Raw genomic sequence first — 6,000 nt, forward strand, 5'->3', positions numbered from 1 at the left:
TGCAGTGGCGAGCTGTTCATCGTAGGAGGCCATGGCAACAAGATCTGATGGGCGGATCCAGCTACAGGAGGGAAAGGTGTTTGTGCAGCTCGGCGCGAAGGAGTAGCGGGACCCTAGGTCCTCGATCTGCGACACCAGGGCCACGAACCACATGACTGGATCTCGGGCGGCGTTTGCGGATCTGGACACGGCGGTGTCTGGGTCGGTGCGGTTTGGTGATGATTCAATGGCGGAGAATGAAGGGCACGGGACCGTGCTGTTCAAGTGCAAAAATGGCGAGCATCGCTCCTTCACCGGCGTTTACTACATCCCGCGAGCCGCGACTCACAGCGAATATCGTGAGCCTCAGCCAGTTGGAGGAAGCCGACTACGACGTCCACCTCTGGCGCGGTGGCATGGAGATTCGGGAGCCTGAGGGGCGACTGCTGGCGAGGATCCCACACGCAGGCAACCGGCTGTATGTGCTCAACGTCGACGTGGCACGACCGGTGTGCCTGGCAGCGCGCGACGAAGAAAGTGCCTGGCGGTGGCATGCCAGGCTCGGCCACATCAACATGCCGGCGCTGAGGAAGATGGCGTGGGAGGAGCTCGTTCGTGGACTGCCGTCCATCGAGCAGGTGGACCAACTCTATGAGGCGTGTCTCGCCTGCAAGCAGTGACGGACGGTGTTCCCTGACCAGACACAGTGGCGAGCGGAGCGCGCACTGGAGCTGGTCCACGGGGACTTATGTGGACCCGTGACGCCGGCGACACCGAGCGGGAACACCTACTTCCTACTTCTCGTTGATGATCGGGACCGCTACATGTGGCTGACGTTGTTGCGGTCCAAAGATCGAGCGGTGGCTACCATCAAGGAGTTCCAGGCAAGTGCAGAAGCTGAGTCCGGCTGCAAGCTGCTGGCGCTCCAGACAGATCATGGTGGCAAGTTCACATCCAAGGAGTTCATGGAGTACTGCATGGTGAACGGCATGCACTGGCAGCTGACACCGCCGTATTCCCCACAACAGAACGGCGTCGTCGAGCGCCCGAACGCCATGGTGGCCGACACAGCACGCTGTCTGCTCAATACAAAGGGGCTGCCGGCTTGGTTCTAGGGAGACAAGTGAACGCTACCGTGTATCTCCTGAACCAGGTACCGACGAAGGCAGTAGAAGGCAAGACTCCGTTCGAGGCATGGTATGGGAAGAAGCCGGTGGTACACCACCTGAAGACCTTCGGGTGCATTGTCTATGTCAAGAATATGACACCACACTTGAAGAAGATGGAGGATCATGGCCGCGAGATGATTTTTGTCAGGTACGAGCGCGGGTCTAAGGCATATCGAGCCTACGATCCGGCCATGAAGCGCGTGCACGTGACGCGCGACATGGTCTTTGATGAGTCCACCCAGTGGGACTGGTCGGAGGGAGCTAAGACCGGCACTGGCGTGGATCATGGCGGCGACGACATGTTCACCATTCAATCTGGGGTGGTGGCGGGGCAAGGAGGTGTCCAAGCGGGGGCACCGGTGGCTGCTATGCAGCATATGACGCCACCAGGAATGCCAGGGGAGGCCAGAGTAGCTTCTCCGGGTGTGCAGTTCGCCACACCACCTGTTGCGTTTGACGAAGAGCTGGACGCCGGCCATGACGACGACGCACCACTATGGTTCCAAAAGGTGGAGGACGTCACCGGCGTTGCATTGATACCGGGGTACGCCGCGCGTGCTCTGTGGAGCAAGCAACTCTTTGCAGTGAGTGCGGAGGAGCCTAGCTCGCTGGCGCATGCTGAGCAGGACCCATGCTGGCGTAAGGCGATGGAGGAGGAGTTGCGCGCCATCGAGGAGAACCGAACCTGAACGCTCACTGAGCTGCCTCCTAGCCGGCGCGCCATCGGGCTTAAGTGGGTGTTCAAGGTCAAGAAGGACAAGCATGGTGCCGTGGTGCGACATAAGGCGTGGCTCGTCGTAAAGGGCTACACTCAACGCCAAGGGATTGACTATGATGAGGTGTTTGCACCAGTGGCTCGCTTGGAAGCTATGCGGTTGCTGCTGGCGTTGGCAGCACAGGAAGGATGGCAAGTCCATCATATGGATGTCAAGATGACGTTCTTGAATGGCGATCTCTAGGAGGTATATGTGAAGCAAGCACCTGGGTTTTCTCAGCCTAGACAGGAACACAAGGTATATCTACTGCACAAAGCTTTATATGGTTTGCATCAAGCACCTAGAGCATGGAATCAGAAATTGGATGAGAAATTAGGTGTTCTGGGTTTTATTAAGTGCCCTTCTGAGCATGCTATCTATTGCCATGGAGATGGAGCTGAAAAACTGGTGGTGGGAGTTTATGTTGATGATATAATAATCACTGGTTGTAGCAGCAACATCATTCAAAATTTCAAGTCACAAATGTCTGATGTGTTTAAAATGAGTGACCTTGGAGTATTGTCTTACTATCTGGGCATAGAGGTGAAATAGGATGAGCTGGGAATTACAATTTCTCAAGAGAGGTATGCAAACAAGATTCTAGACCAAAGTGGCTTTGCTGACTGCAACATTTGTGAAGTTCCAATGCAGACAAAGCTGAAGCTGAATAGGAAGAGTGACAGCGGTTGTGTTGATACAACAGAATACAAAAGCTTAGTGGGAAAATTGAGATATTTGGTTAATACCCGACCTGACTTAGGTTTCTCAGTTGGATATGTGAGAAGATTCATGGAAGAACCACATGAGGAGCATCTCACAGCTGTGAAACATATTCTAAGATTCATAGCTGGAACAAGGGATTGGGGACTCTTCTATCCCAAGAGAAATGGAGGCAAAGCAAAATTGATGGGTTTCAGTGACAGTGATCTTGTTGGTGATCAAGATGATAGGAAAAGCACAAGTGGAGTTCTTTTCTTCTTGGGGGACAGTCCAATTAGCTGACAATCAACAAAGCAAAAGGTAGTGGCATTGTCAAGTTGTGAGGCCGAATATATAGCAGCTGCAACTCCTGCTTGTCAGGCTGTTTGGCTAGCTCGGCTGCTGGCTGAAATCAGTGGTTCAGCTGTAAGCAAGCCGGTGTTAAGGGTAGACAATAAGTCTACCATTTCATTGATCAAAAACCTAGTGCATCACGACTGGTCAAAGCATATAGATACAAGATTTCATTTGATCAAGGAGTATGCAAATTCAGGCCAAATTGAAGTGAAGTTCATCAGGATAGAGGAGCAGCTTGGGGACATTCTCACGAAGCCTCTCAGCAAACTTAAGTTCAAAGAACTCTGCATGAAGATTGGCCTTCGATCAGCTCAGTAGTATATGCACAAGTCTTAGGAGGAGAATGGTTGAAATAATCCTTATGCATGGGTCTTAGTTAGTTTACTTAAGGCTATTTTTTATTCCCAGGTTAGGCGCATGGTCATCTGTTGGCTGTACGCAAGTGGAGCACTGACAAGCACATTTGTTTTGCTTGGGTGCGTGTAGTTGTGGCCGACATGCCTTGATGTGTGGGATGGCACACAAAGTGGAGGGACGTGCCGAGCTTCTCGCGTGGCCATTGGCCACGTTCTATTGAATCCTTTTTATTCAGTGAAATAGAGTCAGAAAAGTCATGCAGTTTTATGCAGCACCAAAAATCAGAGTGTGTCCATTCTATTCACGTGAGTTCTGTGTGTTTGTGAAAGGCTGCAGGGGGAGCTCGCCGGCAACAGGAGGTTGAGTCTCTGGTGAGGTCTGATAGTGTGCGACAATGCCTCAAAAAGAATCCCGCACACAACTATGAGGTCCTGACTCTCCACTCCTGTAGAGGTGCAGTCTGGCTCCTGCGCACCGGCGCACGTCCCCCGTCCCGGCCTTCCGCAGTGCTTCCTGTTGCAACGCATGTCGCACGGCTCCATCACGCCCACGCCCCGTTCACTGTCTGCAACACACATGCGCGTTGCGCGCCACCAGCATGCCGCTCGGCGGCGTGCGCTCACGAAGAAGAAGGCAAGGAATTAACCCAAACGCACAAAAAATTCTAATATGAGGAAGCATGATGGAAGGCGTTCATACATGTGGGGATGGGAACAAGCGAGACGAAGACAAAGGCAGCACACAGGAAGGGAGGCGGTGGAGGAGGCCATACTCGTCGTCGCGTTCATCGAGTTTAACAGCGTCTCCTCCTCGCGATGACGGTGAAGTGGCCTCTGTCTTCTTTTTCCCACCGCCAATCGGTGTCGTCATGCGGCTTCTAGAATGCTCGAGCAGCCGATAGATCTCTGTATCTCGATGAGGACGTGGGGGGTTCGCCGACATCGTCAGCGTCAACATCGTGGGTGATGGAGGGAAGGGAACGTGTTGCTTCTTATATTGGTACTTGGCATCGAAGAAGCGCGAGGCAGGAGTAGGAGGCGGGGCTGGTCATGGAGGAGTAGTAGGGCGCGGTGGAAAGGTCCACAGAGTGGTGGGTGGCGTTGAAGAAGCGCGAGGGAGGAGGGGGACGCAGTGCCGGCATTGGAGGCGGAGGGCGAGTCCTCCTCCTCATCGGTGTCTGGGAATGGCCGGGAGCGCACGGGGCAGACTGGGGTGGCACGAGCCACGAGGAGGGTTCTAGAACCTGCTCATCCGCGGGTGGTAGCTACAGTTTGTTGTCGTTAGATTAGAATCGAACGGTCGTAAAAAAAGAGGCTGACGTGGAGCTTCGAGGAGCGAGCTTTGCTCCCGCATTTTATGTATAGAAAAAATATGAAATGCTTTCCCCCATTGTGCAACTTGTTACTGCACACGTGACACTACTGACCCCCCCAAGCTTCCACCACCAGCCAGCAGACATGGGGCCGTGGAGTGGTGCAAGGGCCAGTAGTCGCTATTTTTCCTAGCTCAAGTGTTTCTTTTTTCTCCTTTTGAAAATTGCCTGACGCCCTAGCACGACCCGCACAGATGGGCCGAGCTTAGACCAGCATGGTCCAATTAAACCCAATTTGTTTAATTCCTTTAATTTAGTAAGATATTGACTTTATATTGTTGTGATATTTGGAGTTTATGTGATCAAATGATGCTAGGATTGTTTAATATCTTTAACTTAGTAAGCTACGAAGTTTATATGGTTGTAATATTTTGATATTATGCGGTCAAATATACAAGCCAAGCTTGGGCCGGCACAGCCCAATGAAGGCACGACGTGGTTTAGGGCCAGACTGGTCACTATTTTTGCACTTTGGATTGGCACGGTACGTCCCAAAAGTTTTTTAGGCTTTCTTGGCCCGAACATGTTTAGCACGATTGAGAGCACCTAGAGGGGGGGTGAATAGGTGATCTTGCAAAATTCAACACTAATAGCACAAACTTGGTTTATAAAATATTAGTTAGCTTAAACCAAGTTGCTATAAAGCGAGCTCTTGAGAAGAAATCAATCACAGTGAAAAGCAACACAAGAGACACAGTATTTTATCCCGTGGTTTGGCCAATGCCTACTCCACGTTGTGGTGACCTCCTTCGGTCAAGGATTGCGCTCAATCTCTCTCAAGTGATCTAGTGATCAACTTTGAGTACCACAGTGTTCTTCCTTACTAGTCTTTTCCCGGTTGCGAGGAATCTCCACAAGTTGGAGCCTCTCGCCCTTACAATGTTGATCACAAGAAAGGCACAAGAGTAAGGGAGAGAAAGCAACACACACAAGACTCAAATTGCAGCAAACACACGCACACAGGCCAAGACGTGAGCACAAAAACACGTCGCAGGGAGTTCACAACTCAAATGGTGATCAAATCTTTAACACGATGAATCACGCACTCACGCACTCGATTCATCATGTTAGAGATTTGAGCACCTTTCGAGTCGAGAACTCCTGCGCCGTGTTTTTGTGCTCAAGTCTTGGATTGTGTGCGTGTGTTTGCTGCGCATTGAGTCTTGCATGTGTTGCTTTCCCTCCCTTACTCTTGTGCTTCCCTTGTGATCAATATTGTAAGGGCGAGAGGCTCCAACTTGTGGAGATTCCTCACAAACGGGAAAAGAACTCTAAAAAAAGACTGTGGTATTCAAGTTGATCCTTGGATCAC

This window comes from Zea mays, chromosome 3, assembly GCF_902167145.1.
Source record: "Zea mays cultivar B73 chromosome 3, Zm-B73-REFERENCE-NAM-5.0, whole genome shotgun sequence".
Taxonomy (NCBI): domain Eukaryota; kingdom Viridiplantae; phylum Streptophyta; class Magnoliopsida; order Poales; family Poaceae; genus Zea; species Zea mays.